The following is a 23,323-nucleotide window of genomic DNA, read 5'->3' as shown; positions in this document are numbered from 1 at the left end:
TATAGACACATGGATAGTTGGAAACTTCAATACCCCACTCTCACCAAATAATAGGAATAATTTGAAGTCCAGTTCAAAGGCCCAGAAAATATTTTCAACAAAATCATAAAAGAAAAATTTCCTAACTTAAAGAAGGACATGCCTATAGAGGTACAAGAAGCTTTAAGAACAAATAGATTGGACCAGAAATCAAAGTCCCCTCACCACATAATAATGAAAATACTAAACACACATTAAAAAAAATACTAAAAACTGCAAGGGAAAAAGGCCAAGTAACTATAAAGTAGACCTATCAGAATTACACCTGACTTCTCAATATAGATTCTAAAATCCAGAAGATCCTGGACAGATGTGCTGCAGACTCTAAGGGACCACAGATGCCAGTCAAGACTACTATACCCAACAAAACTTTCAATCACCATTGTTGGAAAAAACAAAATATTCCATGATAAAGTAAAATTTAAACAGTATTTATACATAAATCCAGCCCTACAGAAGGTACTAGAAGGAAAACTCTAACCCAAGGAAGTTAACTACACCCATGAAAACATGGACAATAAATAATCTCACACCCACATAATCCAGAGAAGGCAAACACACACACACACACACACACACACACACACACACACACACACACACACACACACACACGTAAACAACTGTAACAAAATAACAGAAATTAACTGTCATTGGTCATTGATATCTTTCAATATCAATGGACTCAATTCCCCAATAAAAAGACACAGATCAACAGAATGGATGCAAAAACAAGATCCATCCTTCTGCTGTATACAAGAAACCCACCTCAACATCAAAGGTAAACATTACCTCAAAGTAAAAGATTTAAAAAAGATTTTCTAAGCAAATAGCCCCCACACAAAAAAAATAAGCTGGTATAGCTATTCTAGCATCTACAAAATAGTGTCTAGTATCAATAAAGTAGACTTCAAAAAAAATTAATCAAAAGAGATGAAGAAGGGCACTTTATACTCATCAAAGGAAAAATCCACCAAGATAGCTTTTCAATTCCCAACATCTATATCCCAAACATAAGGGCACTCACATTTTTAAAAGAACCATTATTAAAGCTTAAATCACACATAGACTCTTACAAATGGATAGTTGAAGACTTCAATACCCCACTCTCACCAATTAACAGGTCACCCAAACATTAAGTAAACATAGAAATAGTGGCATTAACAGACATTATAAACCAAATGGATCTAACAGATATCTATAGAATATTTCACCCAAACACAAAAGAATATACCTTCTTCTCAGCACCTCACAGAACATTTTTCAAAGTTAGCCACATAGTCAGTCACAAAGCAAGTCTCAACAGATATAAGGAAATTGAAATAATTCTCTGCATCTTATCAGACTACCAGGGATTAAAACTGGATATCAACAATGGCAGAAACAACAGAAAACCTACAAGCTCATGGAAACTGAACAACTCTCAATGACTACTGGGTCAAGGCAGAAATCAAGAAAGAAATTAAAGACTTCCTAGAATTCCATGAAAGCAAATGTAGACCACACCCAGACTTATGGGACATGATGAAAACTGTGCTAAGAGGAAAGTTCATAGCACTAAATGCCATCCTAAAGAAATCAGAGAAATCTCACACTAGCGATTTAACAGCACATCTAAAATCTCTAGAACAAAAAGAAGTAAATCACACCCAAGAGGAGTAGATGGCAGGAAATAATCAAACTGAGGGCTGAAATCAATAAAATAGAAACAAAGAGAATGATACAAAGAATCAATGAAAAAAAGAGTTGGTTCTTTGATAAAATCAACAAGACAGACAAACCCTTTCCAAACTAACTAAAAGACAGAGAGAAAGTATCCAAATTAACAAAAGCAGATGTAATTCTAACACATTTTCATAGACAAGTCACTTGCAGATTCCTCAGGATAAAGTCTGTAGACAGCAACAGTTCTTGGCTGCAGAGGTTGGCAACTTCTATGCTATTTTTATTACCAAAAATGCACAACCTAATATCTACATTTCTCAACAAAAATCATATGCAGAGTGCCATGGTCAATCTTGGTTGTCACAGTGACTGGATCTAAATCAACTAAAGGCAAGCTGATGGATTCTCCTTTGAGGACTTTTCTTGATCACATTATTTGAAGCTGTAAGGCCCACCCAAAGTGTTTCCAGAACCTCCCAGATGAAAGGACATAGGAAAAGAGAGGCTTTGCTTTTTGCTCGCTTGCTGGTATGCTTGCTGGCAAGTATATCCCTAAGGTTGCTGCCACTGCTCCATTTCTTCACAGTTGTTAGAAGCAGCTTCTTCGGCATGGGGTTTCACAGATTGAGTCTCCAGCATTAGTCCACCATTATTAGGCTACCCAGACCATACTGTGTAAGACAGTCTACTAAATCTCCCTTTAATGTGTATTCTTTCTAGTAAATCTATTTCTCTAGGGAAGCCTGATAGACTAATAAATCACCTATCATTTCCTTAGTTTTTGAGTTACAGAATCCAAAATAGCTACTGCTTAATGAGAAAATATGTTCAAGAAATTATTTCCAATCTTCAAAGTAACTGTGCAAGGAAATACCTAGTATCCAGTCTTTTCACTGTTTTCAACACAACATTGAAATGTTGGTTATTATGACCTAGGAAGAAATTCTGTTCCACACTAGCCTTTGACGGGATTCTAAGAATGAGTTACCAACACACAGTTAGCTTGTCAACATGATAGAATAGAATATTATGGTATTTTTGGTCAGACTGATACATACTCAAATCTCATTCACTTAATTTATTGTTTTTATGATCTTAGAAGGAATACTTATCTGAATGAGTCTCAGATTTTATTAATAAATAATAAGAAAAGCCAGCCTTGTCAGACCACTCGCTATGTGACAGACATTGTAGTGAGATGAAAAAAGAACTATTATTATTCTCATTTCCAGGAAAATGAGGCTTAGAGAGTCATTTTCTCTGAATCATAAAAACAGTTAGTGGACAAAGAGGATCTGAACCTCAGCTACAACAGTGTCATGGAAAACACTTGAAATGGCACTGATTGTAAGTCCTGGGTAGTAGAGATGACACTCACATGTTCCTGATACAATCCATGTTACCTCCTTTCTCACTGTGATCTCTTTAAACAAAAGGCACATACAAGGGGAGGTAACAACTCAAAATTTAGCTCTTTAGTGACTAAGATATTTACAGTCTATGAACATTTGAGCCAGTTTTTCATTGTTGTGACAAAATATACTAAAACATGATTTAAGGGAGGGAATCTTTACCTTGGCCCTCAGGTTTACCGGATTCAATCCGTCATCCCTTGCTCTGTTGATTCACAGTCTGTTGTGAGACAGAACATCATGGGGCTGAGCATGTGGAGGGGGGATGGCGGATCAAAAGCAGAGAAAGGGAGATTGTAAGAAGGGATCAAGTGAGGTATCAGCTCAGTGATCTGTGCTTCATCAACTCTACCACCTCCAAATAATCCGATCATAGTGTGAACCATCAAGGGATCAAGCCATTGATTAGGTTATAGTCTCTGAGGTCCAATGACTTTGCCAAACTGGCAATCTAGCCCTCACTGCCTGAGTTCATGAGGGACACCTTATATTAAAGCATGACAGTGGGAAAATCTAAATTCAGAAAATGAAAGCAATTTTAAGATATTTTAATAATGATATTACTCTTCTCCCTATGGGCTCCATGTTTGAAGATTTACATGAATGAAGACAATCTTGTGTATGGTTATGTGAGACTGGCACTAGGATTAACTTTCTTCCTAGGGAGAGAGACTCAGGATGTGGACACCTTAGACAGATTTGCCTGCTCTGGGATGGAATCGATCCAGACTTTGGTCCAGGCAGTTTGACTGTCTCTGCACCATGCCACCTCAGCATAGCTCCTAATACAGCATTTCCATAGAGCACCTTTTGCATTTTGTTTATTGAGGAGAAGGTAGCTTGGTGTTGAAGTTAGGATCTTCACAGACAAAGCACACAATGCACCTCTCTGGTACATATTCAGCTTTTTTCCCATTTCTGTCCAAATCCAGCTGTGTACTAGCCGCCAGGATTGCCATAATTCAAAGAGGATGTTACTCTGTTCCTAGACACAGTTTCCCCTAAAGGTAATGTCACAAGTTCAAGGCAGGTTACACAAATATTTCCTTTTCACTTTCCAACGTGTACTTACCCTTCTGCCCCAGCCTGATTCCGGATTCCTGCTCAGGAAAGCCAATTTCCAGCCAACAGGGGTCAAATGAACAAAATCCTGGAAATCGTGTGAGAAATCCTTTCCTCCCAGGGCTACAGTAATTACATCCTTGATAATGAATTGCTCATCAGTTCTGCAGGAGACAGAAGTGATTGCCTCTGCAGGTAGCAATCATTTTTATGCAACTGCCACAATTATCAGTCCCCTTCAGGATGATTGGGATTTAGCAATGGAGACCAGAAAGGTAGAAGGTGTTTGAAGATATGGGCTAATATCAAAAAACAGAAAAGACATCACATCTTTACTCCTCTGAAGGGTGCTTAGCATATAAGCCGTGGATACAAAAAAAAAAAAAGCCATCAATGTTTCTGAGTCTGTTCCCTTAAAGGATTGAATGCCCATTGTACATTTATCCCCCACACACTGTGTGTGTGTGTGTGTGTGTGTGTGTGTGTGTGTGTGTGTGTGTGTGCTCAAACATGCTCATACTTACCATGATAAGTGTAATATGTGGAAGTGGGCTCTCTCCCTCTATCATGTGGGTCCTGAGGTTTGAACTCCAATCATCAGGCTGCATGGCAGCAAGCTCTGTTGCCTGCTAAGCCATCAGCCCCCTCACCCCGATGTGATGGCTTTTAAGATGTACCAAAGTCTGTCTGTCTTCTTCACTTTTGCCTCTGTTAATGTGTTGACACATGTATGTCTGTGGTGGTTCATGCTTGGTAACTTTCGGTGTTGATGGCAGTATCAAAATGTCATGCTCTCCTGACACTCAGGAAAGTAATTTGGTAACAGGTACACAAACCTTCACTTTTATCTTCTTTTTCTTTGGCATTTAGCTTGGGAAACACAACCTGGAGAAATAAAGAAAAACTCAGAAAAAGACTTAAGTGCTTAGGGCTACTCCTAACAGCAAAACAGAAAACACTTCCCAGCTTGATGAGGACAGATCATTAAATAAGCCATGCTTCATTAAGTGATGGCGTATTATGCAGCCATTAAAAGTCATGTTTTTGAAGAGTAGTTAATGACATATGGGAATGTTCATTACAGAATGTCAAGTGGAAAAAACTGAACAATCAAAGTTGAACTACAGTAGATAGAGTGTGATTTACTAAGCATCCATTATGTAATCCTGAAAGGTTTTACAGGTAGAGGATTTTATGTTCATATATCAGGAAAGAAAACAAAGATTGAGTGTGTGCCCCCCTCTCTCTCTCTCTCTCTCTCTCTCTCTCTCTCTCTCTCTCTCTCTCTCTCTCTCTCTCTCTCTCTGTGGTGTGTGTGTGTGTGTGTGTGTGTGTGTGTGTGTGTGTGTGTGTGTGTGTGTATGTGTGTGACAGAGACAGAAATGGAGACACAGAAAGATTGGGAAAATGTGGGGGAGACACAAACTGTACTTGCATTTACCATGAAAGAGCAGGAAACAAAAATAATTATTTTCTTTACCCATGATTCCTTTAAGGTGGGGACTTCTATCTTAAGCAGCCATTACATTTACAATTAGAAAAAAAATGATAAATATCAATTGAAATGTTCTGGACAACTAAGGAACAAGGAGCTTTGGGAAAGAATACTTTCCTAAGCTGGACTCCTTTAAGCAGGACACACAGCTACCTCCGTTCAAACACCCAACTTGAACATACACTTGATAGCCTTTGCAAGTCTTGGGTTAGTATTGATCAGGCAGGAGCTGGAAGTCTCCTGCAAATAACTCTTGTCTCAAAATGAAACATCCTGGCAACTGCACCCAGGGTTTCTGAGGGAATTGTTGAATTCTTGTTAAAGCCATGGCATCCTTAGTCAGTACAAGGCTGGGGGCTCAGTGTGTGCAACAAAAGCTCCATGGGACTCCTCCCCACCAATGCCACCAGATGCTATGAGGACCATCAGCCAAAAGAAACACAACAGAGGGCATCTCTGAACTCCAGAGAGGCTGCACAGGCAGGTAGAGCTGGGGCAGAAAATCCTTCCAATGAGTTCTGACCAGCAACCTCCTGTTAGGATCCTGACCTTGAACTTAGGGAATTACTTCCCTTCTCTGAATTCCGCCATTCTCCTGTCTGAAATAAGAACAGTAGTGATGATGATGACGATGGTGGCGATGATGACAATTCATGGCTTAAACTACTTTCTAGATCAACACTCAGCTCTCTCTTTGGGTGAAATGGCAGGGCATCTTTAAATTGTAGGAAGGATGGATATGACCTAATCCCCTCTTCAGAACTTCCCTGACCTCATTTCCTAGCCCTCCATTCTTTACTTCATTCAGGCATAGTTCTCTTTCTTTCTGCTTATGCATAAAACGTAAGCATCTTGAATTCTCAGCTCTTTGACTATCCATATGTCTACTTCTACTAAGTCCCTTCTTCCTAAGATCAATCATTCCTCTTCACACTGCCTTTCTTTTATTTTTATATTCTATTGCATATTCATCTTTTGACTTTTTCCATCATCTCCTACATAGCTGTTGGATTATAAACTACAGAAAGCCATATAAATTTTGTCTTTGGTTATTGTTCATTGATATCTTCAAACATCTTGAACAGTATCTGGCACATGAAAGGTACTCAGAATATAGTTGTTGAATGAAAGTATGGTTGGGAGAATGGGATGAATGGAGGGAAGGAGAGGATAAATGGATGAACAAATCATCCTCTAATTTGATAGAACTGATGGTTACTTAAGGTGTGATGGCTTGAATGTTCAGGTATATACTTATTTGTCTCTTATTTGGTCTAATGTTTAGCCAATCCTTTAGAAATCAATTTCTCTCTTACACCCTTCTTGTTCAAAGCCTTTAGTACCTAAGTACATAGAGATATATCACTAATTTAGACTTCTCTGCAGCCAGCCAATGGGAAAGCACCTCGAGATGCCATTTGATGTGAATGTATACAAATAAAATTGTATACCTCTGGAACAGATAGGCTAAAGTCATTCCCTTCCCAAATCCATGGGGTCAAGGCTTTCTATAAAGGCTTTTGGTCAGGTATTATGTACGACAAATTTTAGCTGTCATACTTGCCTCACCCAAGGGGTCTCTTGACTTTATGAATGAATTGTAATTTCCCAAATAAATAAAACCAGTTTATGATACCTGTGAGTTTTCTAGATACTTCCCAAGACCCTTGGAAAACAGTGCATGACTCATTACTTAACTCATTGCTATGAAAAAAAAGCCTTACTAAAGCACTTGAGGAAAAGAGGGCTTACACAGTTTAAAGGATACAGTCCAGCATGGAGGAAGGAATGTGAGGCGCTCTGGATGCCTGGGCTTAGCTCAGTTTCTTCTTTGCAGGCAGTTCAGCACCCCAGCACTATTCCATAGATGACCCTGTGGAATGGAATGGGCTCACCCCTGTAGGGCAAGTCTTCCTACCTATTAACCTAACCTAGCAAATTCCCAAGTGATTCTACATCACATCAAATTGATGATCAAGATTAACTGTCAAGAATATTGGTCCAGAAATCCTGATGTGGTTGGGAAGTGTGTACTTCAGGCTGAGGCACACTTTGTGGCTCACTAGTGGGTGCTCCCGTCATTGGCATTGTTGTAGTTACTGCTCCTGTTGGTCTTTAATAGCCCTCAGCCATGTACGCAGAGGTTTGGGCCACTGCTCCTACTTCTTTGTTGCAGAAACCTTGCCCAGAATTGGACTGACTGGTAAGATTAGCTCAAAAAGCCACTTACTGTCATCTCGATAAAAGCAAGTTCTCTCCAGACTATCTTACTTCCTCCATTACCCCAGGTCTCTGTGGAGGTGATCAATAAAAACATATAAAGTGCTCAGAAGGGCATTGTCCCCAGCAGAGGGGACCAAATGACAGACTCAAAGAAAGGTTTCTTGGCACTGCTTGGACTCCCTAATGTCAAGCATTCTTGACTTTAATGATTGTTTTTGCTATTTTGCACAACATGATGCAATTTCTCTTTTCTGAGATTTCAGAACAGGATGATCCTTTTTTTTGCTTGGGTCTTTTTCAGACAATCACTATAGAGTTCATGCATAATCACTTAGAGTGGCACAAAACAAAATCTAGAAAGAAAACAAACAACAAAAAAGGAGAAATCATGAGACATTCAAACCACACAGAAAAACCTTAGTGTGTAGCCACTGACAGGGAGGGAGCTGGGGGACTGTGGGTGTCTTCGGGGACTCTGCAAAGATGGCAATGGTATTGTCACAGGGTCTCAGATTTTGATCATGATGTTGCCCATCAAGGTAAACTTGATAATTTATCTACTCTGTCCTCAGCTCCTCAGGTCACAGGTGGATTGGTAATCTCCCCTGATGGGCCGACGTGAAGACTACGGGTAATTCCGTAACAGTTTTTAGTAACAATTGGTGTAGAGCACACTGTTATTGTGTGGAGCCACACCTCTTTTTAATTTCCTGGGGTCTGTGAACCCACATGTGACGAACGGTGGGCTTTATCCTACAGCCACTCAAACCCTCTGCTTCTTAGTCCCTCTGTATTGCTGGCTATTTTCTTCCTTCAGATCTCCAGTGATTGCAACAATTTCCATAATCTTGTCACCTTAATTGCTGCTGTCACTGTGAGCACTGAAATTAATTTTGATTTCTTTTTGTTTTTGCTTAACGCTTGGAATGTGACTAATGAGATTATTTCTGGCTTCTGCTGGAGCAGTGTTCCTGTGAACATGACCAGTGCTGGCCTGAGTTCTGTATGTGGGTCTTCTTTCTGTCCAGAGACCTCACACGTGCCGAGCATCTCAGGGAAGAGAACCATTTGGCTGTGGTCATTTCAGCCAAATGACCTCTAAATGGTGTATTCTGCCTGAAGAGTCTCTCTTTTACATCTCAATGGAATCTCACACTTGGGTCCTAAGGAAGGAAACTTGGCTATGCAAAGGAAGGGAAGCAAAGGAAATTTACTGAGTGTCTAGGCATTATATTGCTTGATGTCAATTAATCAACTACCCACCAGAACTTGGAGAGTTAAACAGAAAGGGATTCACTCTACAAATAAAGTCAGGAAACTAACTATTAAGGAGCAAACCTAAGACTCAAATCTGAATACAGTGGATGCTAAAGGCCACACTCACTGTGATAAAACTCCCGTAGAGGACTCTGAAATCAGAATCTGGGGTCTTTGGTTATGGCTACATGCAGTACCTATCTAGTTAATCAGAGTTCTCCAGAGGGACATAATACATTATCATAATAACAGGTATTAATATAATAAGCATACACTAATATATACTGTTTACATACACAAAGGGAATGTATTGGATTGGCTTACACTGATAGGGGCTAGGTACCGTAGCAATGGCTGTCTGTGTGTGGTAGAGGTGGGTTATCCTGTAGCCAATCCAAGGCCAATCCATCTCAGCTGTTCTGGTTGGGCACTGAAAGCCTGAAAACCTGGGCAGTTTGAGTCCACACTGGAAGATCCAAGAGGCTGGAACCCGATGTTATTGGCTCTCAGTAGCAGCAGTGGGTGGACTTAGAACAAGGAGAGGCAGGTGGGCTCTGCCTGCTATGAAGTGTTGTTTCCCTAGTGCAGTCTTTGCCCCATGCAGCCCATTCTCCCCATGACAGATTATAATGATTTGAAAAACTTAAATCTCATTATTTTAATCTCCATGCATTATTACAACTTCAATGGCTTTCTATTGTGTAAAAACAATTTGGCAGTCAATTAAACACCAATATTCTCATCAAGAAGGCTGGCCCTATGATTTATTTTTATTAGTGTAAGGAGGCAAAAATGGTGCCTTGTAGCACCCAACGCTGGTCCTTAAAAGACCTTCAGCTCCCGGCTGGAGTGCTCTTTCTTGGAGTCAATAGCCATGCTGCAAGGAAGCCCAAGCTCACCATGTCATAAACCTCCCAACTCAACACAGCATCCAGATGAATGTGTATGTATGACCGACCTAGTGCATACTACAACAGAAGATCCAAGTAAGACCCAAATGTTTGCAGTGTCCCACAAGCCCTTGCAGGACCTCAGCTATCTCATGTTAATGCCGCAAGACACTTCACCTACTCACTGTGCTCCGGTCAGCCCCACTTAAGGTCCCTGTACAAAACAAGCCTTTTCGGGGTTTCACTCACCGCTTTTGACTCCTCTCTATGTGGGATATTTTTTCCTCCCATCTGTTAGTAGCATGGTGGGCTTCTGCTCTTCCCCAGACATAGCTTAAGTATTATCTCCTTCAAAGAGCCCTCTGTCACCCCTATAAAGTTGGTCACTCAATCTGTTTTTTTTTTTTGAAAAATTGTAACTGTGTTCTGATTGTTTTATGAATACTTTTTGCCACAATTCCTAATCACATACTTTTTGCTGACTTGTTACCTGTCTCTTCCAGTAGATTCCAAATACCACAGGGCCAAGACTGAATGTGTCTTTTAAACTAGTGGATAGTTTGCACCAAGTGCTGTGCTGGGTGCGTCATGAATATACTTGTGGATATCACATGCTGTTTTGTTCAAGTACTTGTTTGCTTTGGGGTCTTTTGTACACAGGAATCTGACAGTGACATAGGTGATCATTAGGACTATAGCCTACATTTTAAAAGTTTTTTATTAAAAATTTGTTTCATACATTATATGTTGATCATATTCTTTACCTCCACCAATTCCTTCCAGATCCTCTCTACCTCCCTACCCAGCCAATTTCATATTCTTCCTCTCTCTCTCTCTTTCTACACACACACACACACACACACACACACACACACACACACACACACACACACCCCAAATCAAAACAGACAAATTAAATAAAAGAAAATCAACTAAAAACAAAAAGATAAACAAAAACAAAAACAAGACTATAGAGTTCATTTTGTATTTGCCAACCACTCCTGGGCGTGTCCCGGTGAGTAATTGATACACCCAGTGACACTCCGTTAGAGAAAACTGATTTTCCCCTTCCCAGCAGATAACAATTACGAATTAGCTTCTTGGTTAGGGTTGGGACTTTGTGTCTATAACCTAGAACTATAACACTATTCTAGACAGAATATTTCTAATATTATCCTGTAGTTCATCCACCAATTCATGTATTCATTCACATATCTATCCACTTATCCAACATTCATCTATACATATTTGTTTATTCTTTCAACATATATTCATTGAGCCTCTCCTATGTACTGGACATTTGAATTATGTGCTATCTCAAACAGGCATCATTCTGTTCCTAATGAAGATGACTAATTAATGGCAGAAAATGAAACAAAAGTTTGAAAGTCTGTGATGACAGAGGGAAGGAATGGCCACGAATCTGGAAAACATGGTATTGTTCTGTATCCTCATCTGCTCCTGTTGGCCATGCATGGGACGTCTTTCTCTGGCCTAGATTCTTTCAATGACTCTTATTTCATTCAATATCTTCATTGCTTTCAACATAAAATCCACATTATTTACAGGTGGTTTCAGCGTCCATCCTCCCATCTGCCACCTTACCTAATGGACTTCTCTTGTTTCTTCTCACTCTCCTGTGCCCTCCAGGTCAGACTTTCTCCTTCCTAAGGATGAGCAGTTTTTTAACATGGGAGCTACCTTTGAACAGTCGCATGATGCATTGGCCCAGCTCCACCCGGTAGATCACAGTAGAACCTCTGCCTGCTTTAATTTGTAACAAGTTAAAAAAAAATCTGGAGAAATTTCCTGAGAAGCAAACTCACTCCTTGTTGAGAACCCCATCCTGAGCTGTGAGGGTCAAGTTTGGTTTGGTATTGGAAGGCTTTACCTATCCCAGTTGAACACCCTTTACTGTCAATCAAAGTGCACCCCTTCAGCCAAGGGTCAGCTAGATAGCTCCTTCCTCGGGATGTGTGCTTCAGTGAAACATTGGGCTGAGAACAGGTGGCTCACCTGTGACAGCTCCAGGTGGGGCCCATTCAGCACCCTGAAGCTGCACATGCTGAGCCTAGTTCCCCAGTTCTCCTGGAGCTCTTCAGACATGCCCCATGCTCCTCAGCTTAGAGTCAATTTCTGTGATACTTGACCAAAGAATCCTATTAGTCCATCCTCATATGCTCTTCAATTCTTAGGGTACTAATAGTAACGTACCCCAATCCTTCTTACCTTTCCTCCATCTCTTCTGGAATATCCTGCCTGCCGGTTCCACCCACCCAGACCTTCATCTTTCATGACCAAGATCAAGTGCTATCTCCCTCCAAGGGTGTCACAGAGTGACTTTACTCTGGCTTCTCTGTGTACCCTCAGTGCTGGGTGAATACCTCAGTTGCCCATTTACCATTCCCATGCACAGTACTTGCTTGCTTGTCTGCCCTCATGCTGTGGATGCTCCTCTCAGGTTAAGATTTGACTTTCTTGAGGCTGCAAGTGGACACCATACTCAGAACAGTTCTGGGCACACAGTTCTTCTTAGTGACTGCTCTCTATATGAGTGGGCAGGTATATGGATGAGCTGACCTTGTGCAAGGACAAAGGTCTGAGAATCATCAGACTGAGAGTAATCATGTTGAATTGCCTAGAATAAACCTTTCGTGGGTTTGTGCTCATATGTTCAAAGTGCCCTGGGCCAAAATCAAAGAGAGGACAAACAGCACAAAGTCACTGTGACCTCTGAGATTCTGCTTTCTTCAAAAATAACATGGGTTTTTTTTTTTTGGTCTGATTATAAAAGCAGTGCAAATATGCTGTGGAGAATTTATATAATATAAAAAGGGAGAAAATAAGAATTCCTCATAACCCTATCTAGGGAAAAGGGCAGCCCTTTGAAGGATTGCTTTCTTATCTTGCCCCCCAAGGTACTCAATTCTTATTTATTTAATACTATTTTATTACATGCTTCCTCCCATTTGATCTTAGAAAATGCCCACTTAAGTGTTTGTAGAGAACACTGCTTCTAGAATCTGTATGTGACTCCATTCCACAGCTGAACCAACACTGATTTAGTCCAGCCTTTTGCTTGTCAGAGCTGTGCTGTCTTCCTGTTTGGGGCAGGTGATTGTGAGGGGCCTTGGACTTGAGCCTGAGTGTGGCCAACAAACAGCCTCCTTCTCACTCCCACCCAACTCCAGAGTAGGCTGAGGGTGGAGAGAGAGTTAAAGCAGTGGGTACCAGCTGCTGGTGTAGACACTGACTCGTTTGGAGGATGTGGCTTATCATGGGGAGCAGAGTCCTCAGACAACAGAGCCTAGATCTGACAGGCTTACCCTCACAGCCTCTGGTAGTACCTTGGGCCAGACTTTTCCCCACTCATCTCTATTTCTGGAGAACAAAGCAGATATATGATGATAAATGATCTTGGTTGTCAACTTCACTGGGTTTAAAAATCGCCATGGAAACCTACCTCTGGGTGTATCTATGGGCATCTTCCCAGCAGTGTTTGAGGAAGGAGGAAAGAATCACCCAGAATATGGGTACACCATCGTGTGGGGTGCAGTACGGACTACATAAAGGACCAGGTAGGCAGAGCACCAGCTCTCATGTTCCTTTGCTGCCTGACTGCTGATGGGATGCAACAGGCTGCCTCATGTTCCTGCGGCTTAGCTTTCCCTGTCATGATGGACTGTAGCCCTCCGACCCCCCAAACTTCAGGAAAATGCCTCTCCTTCCTCCCTAGGTCGCTTCTTATGGTATTTGGTTACAACAAGAAAAGTAACTAATATAAGGACCCTTGTTACAGGAAGGTAAGTCTTTTCCCAAAGGATGAGGGCAAGAGAAAACAGGACTGCCCCACTACAGTGCTCTCTCCCTAAGGCACCCAGACAGGCTTCTTTCTCTGAGGAAAGGGTCAATACTCTTGGAGGGTGTCTTCCACCTTCCTGACAGCAGCAGACTTATTTGAACAAAAAGACAGGACTGCTGTCTCCATATCACACTTGCACACAAGGCTCCATGGCCACAGGCACCCTGTTCCAGTGTCATTTACCCAGACAAAGCAACTTAGGGAAGAAAAGGTTTATTTCAGCTCATAGTCCGAGGTAGCAATCCATATTTGCAGTGGAGTCAAGGCCTAAAGATTTAAAATGGCTAGTCACATCACATCCACAGAGAGCAATCCATGTTCACTTGCTTGTTCACTTATACTCAGCTTGATTACTCCATTCTTACACAGTTTAGGACCACCTGCCTAGGGAATGGTGCTGCCCACAGCAGGTTGGATTTTCCCACATCAGCTAACTTAGTTAAGACAATCCCCCAAGACATGGTCCAAAGCCAACCCAATGTAGACAGTTCCTCATTGAGACTCTCTTCCCAGGTGATTCTAGACTGAGTCAAGTTGACAAAGCTAAGCATCACAATGCCTCATTGTCATCTCTCATCTCTCGCAGGGCCACCAAACTCTTCTCAACTAGTCCCCTCCTATCCTGACATCTCTCCTTTCCTTTTCTTCCAGACTCCATGCATGCAGCCACAGCTATTGTGTATTAATGACTGAAGTGGTCTCATTGTATCCAACTGACAGCACCTTGCTGAACCCTTCCCCATCTTTCAGCTGCCATAGTCCTTCCAAACCCAAATATTGTGCTGTCCTTGAGCCTCAGAGGGGGAGGCTTGGGAAGTGGACTACATTTTAAAAAATACATTTCCAGAAGAATATCTTGAAGGCATCAAAACTTATTCCCAGCAAGCAATTTACAAACCGCAGTTTGTTCTATTTGCTTTTAATGTGTGAGCAATCAAACCCAAGGCCTCAGGCATGCTGGGAAAGCACTCAGCCTTGAAGCCACATCCTCAGTTCAGCAGAGACACTCACAAAAATGTCCCCCAAGCCCTTCCAGGCTTCATGGGAAACCCTGGACTGGGACTTCCTCTCTGTATCCATGTTTGCTTCCCCTAGCTTTGACTGTTTTATTTCTACTTTGTCAACATTATGAATAAAATTGTTTTATTTCAAATATAGAGGAAACTGTAGTTACATTGATTTTTAACACACCACCTACAGAATGTTCTTCAAATTTTCGTTTCTTTTCCGGCTTATTTCTTCTGAGTAGACCATTGCACCTTGGACAAGTAAAGTGAGTTTTCCTTATCTCTCTATTCCTGTGATCCACCAGCCTGATGAGACCACCTATAGTGTCAACAAGTAACACGAAACATTGCATCTCTGTCTACAATGTGGCCACTAGCTGTGGATGGTTGCAAATAGTGATCAGGCAGGTTTATTTTATTCTAGTTGCACTTGGTTTTTGTTAAACAATGAGTGTTGAATTTATAAAAATTACTGCTCCTTCCTAAACAGCGACTTGAAAATTTGGTGGTCACTGTGGAGTTGTAAACTGTCTTCTTCCAAACTGGCTCTTCGAGAGGAGAAGCTTGAGGCCAGTGTGCTGTTTTCTTCTTTCCAGGCAAAGTAGAGCAGGTGTTTCCCTTTGTTCTACTTTACACCGGAATGCACACAGAAAATTTTGAATTTATCTTTGGAATTCTAAAGCTGTGGGAGCCTTTGTCTAACAAGTGCCACTGTTGTATCTGCTCAGATTCAGGCCATCCGGAGACCTGGGAGGGACTGTGACATTCTGTCGCCCTCTGATGACTGCTTCTGTCCCGTTTTTTAGGGTTGCTTTCTGGAAACACCAGTTGGTGGTATGTTGAATCTCTATATTTGGTACTCCACATCTTTTCTTCCATTTCTTATTATTTCCTGTCTTTGTTCTTGGATTCTGTGTTCTGGGCAACATCTGAGTGTGTTTCTCCTATACACCACTGGTTCAGTGTCCATAATATAGTCTTCCCTGTTCTTAATATGTGATTTGATTTGTTCTTACACATATTTCTATGTCTATGCATTCCCTTTCTTTCCTTCCTTGTCTCTACTCGATCCCTTTCATTATATGGCTCAACTATCTTATCCTATTTAATGTTTATATTATATTCTTTTATCCTCAACTATTAATTTCATTCATCAGTTGTTTTTTCAATCATATTCATAAATACCTCTCAGAATTTAAAAACAGTATACATTTAGTGCAGAAAACTTAGGAAATAAAGGAGAACACAGAAGAATATAAAATGACAATTATATCATTAACAAAATGTCATTGTTAATATAATGAAGTATTTTATTTTAGTCAGAATTTGTGTTTTTGAAACAAAATTGGTTTTACTTTTTTCTTCTTTTTATGTCATTACACACTCTCTGGAAGTTGTTGTAGGAAACCCAGTCACACTCATTGGCTCACAGAAGAAAGGCATGAGAGCAGAAGATGGACTCTCTGAGGAAAGAGAGGAGAGCAGCAGGAGTGAAGTGGGTGACCAGAGAGGGTAATGAGGGGTGTGAGCAAGATACATTAGACATGTATGAAATCAATGAACTATATTCCACTAAAGACATTAATCATGGCCAGAGAGGTTGCTCAGTGGTTAAGAGCACTTGCTGCTCTTGCAGAGTCCCATGGTTCATTTCCAGCACCGACATGGTGGCTCACAACCTTCCCAGGTCCAGCTGCAGGAGATTCTCTTCTTCACAGACACTAGGCATATATGTGGTACCACTCACACATGCAGGCAAACACTCATAAGGTAAAAATGAACAAATCTTTTTTAAAATCTTGAAATAGGAGAATGTGCTTGTACACACTACCTCAGCTTCTCCATGCTACCAACTTCTGTAACTTCAGCATAATATCAAACTAAGGAAGTTGATGTTGGTAAAGGCTGCTTTCTCACCATTATTTCATGTGTCTTCATTGGCATGTGCACAGAGCTATGCAATCCAATATATATGTTCATAGAACCACCACAAACAGAACCGTTACAGCACCATTCAGGACATCTCATTCTGTTCCTCCATAGTCACACCTTAACCCTGTCCTTTTTCTGTGAGGTTTTTGTCATTTAATAGTTAGATTGGAAAAGGCATTGGTTGGATAGATGAAATAATTTGATTTCTTTTAGAACCATTGCAAAATGTGGTGAAATAGAGTACATTTTAAAAATAACTAAGAGCAATTTTCAAATATTCTAATTTCAAACCTGGTTTAAATGTTCAAGGTGATAGATACATTATTAGCTTGACTTAGGTATCCAACATTGTATTCAAAATCATGACATCACTCTATACCCCATAAGTATATAAATTTATATAAATATTGTAATTTGTCGATGCCATTTTACAAAGCTTAGCACATATGAAACTCAGACAGTAACTTTGCGAGGTTGACTTTCTTTGCTAAGGATAATGACCCTGAGGTCCATGCAGGGTATTTTCCATATCAGCACACATTTGGAGTCGAGTGTGCACAGCTATTTACCCACTGAAGGAAGTGGGAGCTATTTCCAGGGTTTTTGATCTTAAGAATGAGACTGCTATGAACATTCACACACAGACTGAGATTCTGCAATATACAAGTCTGCAGGGTGCATGATTGTTAAATCCCACTCTTAAAACATAGCACCCTACTATAAAAACTTCTCTATGTCAGGATTTAGTTTTTGAAAACAAATGTCTGACTATGGTTGCATAATATTGTATCATAGGAATTGCACCTCACTTTATTTAACTACTTCCCGAGAAGTTCATGCTTTGTTAGTTGTAGCACAAATCCTACTTGGTATTAATAATAAAAACCCAGTATCAGATATTGGGGTAAATGCTGAAAGATCATAGAAACAAAGGAGCAAGCCATAACCACCTCTTACTTCACCAACTCCTCAGCCTCAAAAGGGGCCAAGCTTCTGTCTCCTCCCACCTTCTATTCCTCTCTCTGCCCAGCCTTATCACTTCCTGTTTCCTCCTCCTTAGTGCTGGGATTAAAGGTGTGTGCCTCCCAAGTACTGGGAGCAAAGGCATGAGATCCCAACTGCTGGGATCAAAGGTGTGTGCCACCACTGCCTGGCCTCTATGGTTAACTAGTGGCTAGCTCTGCAATCTGATCTCCAGGCAAGTTTTATTTGTTAGAGCACAAACAAAATATCATCACAGTTAGTAGCATACCAGATGAATTTTAGACGTATCTTCTCTTTCTAGTAATGCTTGTAAAAACTGTAGGCACTTTTGATATGTTTTTAAAATGTAGCACTTTCAATGTTCCATTTCACTCATGCTTAGAAATTGTTTACTATAGGCCATTGTTTATTATTATTATTATTATTATTATTATTATTATTATTATTATTATTTATTCCTCTTCATTTTCTCCAAAATGAAGAAAGGTTTATGCAGATTTGTATTTGCTAATAGACATCTTAGGTATACTAAAAATTGTGTGTGTGTGTGTGTGTGTGTGTGTGTGTGTGAGAGAGAGAGAGAGAGAGAGAGAGAGAGAGAGAGAGAGAGAGAGAGAGAGAGAGAGAGGGGGGAGAGAGAGAGAGAGAGAGAGAGAGAGAGAGAGAGAGAGACTTTATATGGTATATGTAGACATGTGTGTACAAGTGTGTATGCCTATGTGTACACACAGAGGCTGTGTGGGGCCCCAGGTGCCCTGCTCTATCATCCTGTGCCTTATTTCCTTGAGCTACATATAGGTGCTGGGAATCAAACCTGGGTCCTCTGGAAGAGCAACCACTGTTCTTAACTGCTGAACCATCTCTCCAGCCCTCTTTTCATTGGTTTTTAATGCTGCCTAGTTCTGTGGTCAGAAGCACTCCATTAAACATAACCTACAGATCACAAGCTTTCTTCTCTCCCCCTTCTCCTCTTATTTTATTTGAGGTGCTGGGGCTTAAATCCAGGGCCTCCTTCACGCTAAGCATGCATTCTGCCACTGAGCCATATACCCAGCCCCTTTCCTGTCTCAGTGCTTACATGTTGCTCTCTAGACAGTAATAAACCTGCACAATTCACTCTATTTGCGTCCTCCACTCTGTGTGTGTGTGTGTGTGTGTGTGTGTGTGTGTGTGTGTGTGTGTGTGTGTGTGTGTGTGTAACAACTCTGGCCACCAGAGCCTCCACAGGACTGTAATAAGAAAGGTAGTATGTGGGGTCAGTCAACACAGAAGCTGTGATCTCATCAGAACTTACCTCCTACATACCAGAGCTGCATGTGTCTCAGATATTGAAAGTCATGAAAAATCTCTTCCCTTCCCCATAATCATCTTGCTGTTCTGCCTCCAGTAGACAAGAGTAATTCTTCAAGGAAATCCCTCCTGGAGTCTGCCTGTCCAGTGCCTTTGCCTTTTGTTGTATTTCAAAGTTACTTGATCAGAATTGAGTCATTGTACAAATTTGATGTCTCAAGATTTTCATTCCTTGTGACCCAGACATGTGCAATGGCTTTGATCTAGGGGGTGGCGCAGAGCAGTGGTTTATCCTCCCATAAATGATGATGACTCCCATTTCTGATGCATCAGCTGAGCACCTGTAAGAACCAGACACTGAAAACACAGAGCAAATGACTTATTTGTCAATTCCCCTTAGTGTTTTCTAGGGCCTTTACCTCACATTGAAAAAACGCAATTCCACCCCTTCCTGCAGGAGCTGGATCTTTGCCTTTTGTCCAGCTCAATGGCCCTTCTTCTGTCCACTCTCCATTTTTCTTTAACCATAAAGAACTCCGCTGTCTCTCTTACCTCAGAATCCTCTATGACTTCTGACTGAAATGTTCTTTCTTTATATTCACATAACATAGAGCTGCATGTCAATATCTCAACTGTCATCTCCTACAGAAGTCAAAACACTGCACTGAATTATCAAAAGTATGGAAAGAAGGAATTTCACCCCAACCAAATCCTGCTTTGTTTAGGTGTAATCAGTCAATGGGTTATTAACAAGCTTTCCACTATGGTTCAGGTTCAGTGTTCGACACTAAATATTGTTGAGTGGTTTGCTGTGCCTCTGACTTCTTGAAGTCTGTTGTGTAACACTGTTTCTAGGGAGACATAAACAAATATGTACCACCCTAGATAGGAAATGTCAACAGATAAAAGTAAGGGTACCTCAAGATGGAGGGTTTACGTAGAAGGAAATTGATAGACAAATCTACATGCTTTTTGTACCTAATGGTCTTCAGACAGAGACAACCTGGCCAAGGAGCAGACAGTAGCAGTGCGATAGGATGGTGTCAGCCTATCATCAACCTTGCTGTGATGTTCTTAAGTCCCTTACCCAGAACTCCCACATGCTTTTCCTCTCTGATTTCTATTCTTCTCATTTATAAACTCAGATTCTGTTAATTTTCAAAGTAACCTGAAGCACCATCACCTCACCTATTCAGCCGGCTTCCCCATCACCTCATCTATCTGGGAGCTCAGCTGGCTTCCCCATCACCTCACCTGTCTGGGAGCTCAGCTGGCTTCCCCATCACCTCATCTATCTGGGAGCTCAGCCGGCTTCCCCATCACCTCATCTATCTGGGAGCTCAGCTGGCTTCCCCATCACCTCACCTGTCTGGGAGCTCAGCTGGCTTCCCCATCACCTCATCTATCTGGGAGCCTGGCCAGCTTCCCAGCTCCAGTCCCAGGAGCGGGTCACCCTGCTTACCTGAGGCACAAAGCTCAAACACACTGGTCCTCATGCTCGCCCACAGATGTTCCAGGGGAAGCCTCTCTTTGACTTTTGCATCTCCCCACCTTGTGAGGAGACTGATGAGGGCTAGTTGCCATGGTGACTTATGGTCCTGAGATCCTTGCCTTGTTCTCCACAGGGAGGCGAGATGAGTAAGACCAAGAGTGAAAACTGGAATCCAAAAGAGGCTGATATTTTTGTTCCAGAATCTTTCTCATGACTAAACTATGTAATCCCAGTCGTCTAATTAGTGCTTCTTAGTCTCAGTTTATTCTTCAGAAAATCAGGGATAGTAAGCAGTCTTGTTTTGAGAACCCTCCAAAAAGTAAGCATAGTTATTCCTTTAAGGATTGAGGGGAACATCCGCTGTATAGTAAGGCAACCGATATTCTTATTTTCTTATTGCAATTTTCAGTCATTCACCATCATCATCATCATCTTCTTCACCACCATCATCACCAACATCACGAATACCATCCAGTCAGGGACAGAGCCATATAAAAGAGCAAGGAAAATGAAAGTCAAAACTTTTTCTTTTATAAGTGGTTTTATTGAGATATAATTGTCATGCAAAAATGCTTAAAGTTTACAATTTGAAATTTTTAACATGTGCATATTCATGAAAGAATCCAGACACCCATGGTAACAAGCATGCATCAGCTTAAAAATTTCTTCAGTGCTTATTTATAAGCACTTTGTCCTGTTCTGGCCCTTCCCATCTCCCAATGCCCAGACAAACACTTACATGCCTTTTTTTCCCAATAACTGTGTTTGTATATTCTATAATTTTGCATAAATAGAATCATACAAATATTTTACCTGTTAAAAAACTGTAATACTTGTTTTAATACTCATTTTGTGTGTGAGTGTGTGTGATGTTTTCCCATGGTAATGTATTATCCATTTGTCTATTGATTAGTATTTGTGTTGCTTCTTCCTTTTAGACATTACATAAAAATTTATCATGAAGATTTATATGCAAGACATATATTAATTAATATTCATGTTTTTTAGTTTGAATTTTTACTTTTAGAAAACCACAACTGGACACAAGGCAGAGATCAACAGATCATGGGGACTCCAGCCACAAAGAATACTTCTACATCACAGCTCCTGCATCTATGTCTCAAGGAATATAATAGAAGAGGGGGCAAAAAGAATGTAAGAGACAGGATACCAGGAAGTCTGCCTTGATACATTCTCTCCTAGAAATGACGTATAGGAAGGACCTGAGTAAAGTGATATCAGTGGGCATGTTAATGTGAAGGGACAAATTTTCTTGAAGTCCCACCCCTAGACAAAGAACTAATGATTTCTGGGAAAGGGAGAATCAGCCTCTCCTAGGAATGAGAACCCTAATTGGTTGTTCAATGCAAAGTGTTCAGCCTTGAAATCATATACATACTACCAACAAAAACGGACTCATCAGCTTGTATTTATATATAATTGTGCATACACATACACATACACAAATATACAACTAGATGTATGTAACCATGATAATAAAAGAAAAAGAGGCTATCAGTTTAAGAGTAGGGGGGGGGGTCATAGAGGGAGTTGAGGGAGAAGAGCTGGGAGAAGCTGGAGGGAAGAAAGAGAGGGGAAATTTGGCCTGCTTCTATTTCAATTAAAACCATATTTAAAAAGAAAAACAATAAAATTGAATTATAAATAGAAAATGGGAATTCTAATCTATTTTTATTTGTTATGTTTTAAAACCATACATGAGCTAGGCGGTGGTGGCACACGCCTTTAATCCCAGCACTCGGGAGGCAGAGCCAGGCGGATCTCTGTGAGTTCGAGGCCAGCCTGGACTACCAAGTGAGCTCCAGGAAAGGCGCAAAGCTACACAGAGAAACCCTGTCTCGAAAAACCAAAAAAACAAAAACAAAAACAAAAACAAAAACAAAAACAAAACCATACATGCATATGAATATGGATTTACATCAATGTTCTATTAATATTAATTTAGATTATCATATAATTAAAATTTTGATATGGAGTTATCTTTTTAAATATCTCTTTTATGTAGCTTAATATTACTACTGAAAAACAAAGAAAGTCTTCACCATTTATGAGCAAGGGCTGCAAAGTACGTGCCTCAGTTTCCTCTTGTGTAAGCAGAGGGTATCAGTCTTTCTGTGGGGATTATTCTGAAGATTCACAAGCTTATTGAATGGAAGTGTTTGACAAATAATTCAGGCTTACAACAAATGAATGGACCTGACTTTGAGTAAAGACCTGGCAGGAAATACAGCCTCTGATGTTTTTAGGTAAACATTTAAATTCATTGCTAAACCTTTAAAAGAGAGTTCATAATTAAAGGAAGATGAAAAACAGTTCCCCTTTACAAATAATTTCAAAAGACACGATCTTTCAACCTGTTTGAAATGAAGTCACTCTGTGTGAATTCATCTGACAGTCTAATACGATTCTTCCCCCAATGTAGTGCTGTGAAGTCTCTTAGCTCATCAGGATCTTAAGGTGTTTCAAGTGATTCATCTGCTACTCTACAGAGGGATGAAGGCCCAAATGGCTTGAGTAAAGCCCTATGCATATTGCACTAAGAGAGTTGAGTGGGGAGTCTTGAGAGTCCGTAGCTCCCAGACAAAAGGTTCAAATTATGTTTCCTCCCAAGACCTTCAGGTTCTGACTTCTCTTAGCCTCACTCCCTAATATTTGACAAATGCACAAAGATCCAGTCAGAATGCTGTATAAT

At 40.7% G+C, this 23,323-nt stretch overlaps 1 long non-coding RNA gene across 2 annotated transcripts; it reads right to left on the bottom strand.

The window, feature by feature from the left end:
* Nucleotides 1-977: 977 nt before the first annotated feature.
* On the bottom strand, nt 978-20,906 carry LOC128123301 (uncharacterized). Of its 2 annotated transcripts, XR_008222638.1 has the most exons (4): nt 20,581-20,906; nt 19,123-19,459; nt 4,703-5,063; nt 978-4,342 (listed from the first exon to the last, which is right to left on the bottom strand). It is a non-coding gene; the product is annotated as an uncharacterized LOC128123301 (long non-coding RNA). The 2 variants fall into 2 exon arrangements; XR_008222637.1 differs by having other exon boundaries at nt 978-5,063.
* Nucleotides 20,907-23,323: the final 2,417 nt, after the last annotated feature.

This window comes from Peromyscus californicus, unplaced genomic scaffold, assembly GCF_007827085.1.
Source record: "Peromyscus californicus insignis strain IS unplaced genomic scaffold, ASM782708v3 Scaffold_3__1_contigs__length_106647218, whole genome shotgun sequence".
In the NCBI taxonomy this organism is placed as follows: Eukaryota; Metazoa; Chordata; class Mammalia; order Rodentia; family Cricetidae; genus Peromyscus; species Peromyscus californicus.
The sequence above is the reverse complement of the archived record's forward strand: the minus strand, read 5'-3'. Positions and strand labels throughout refer to the sequence as shown.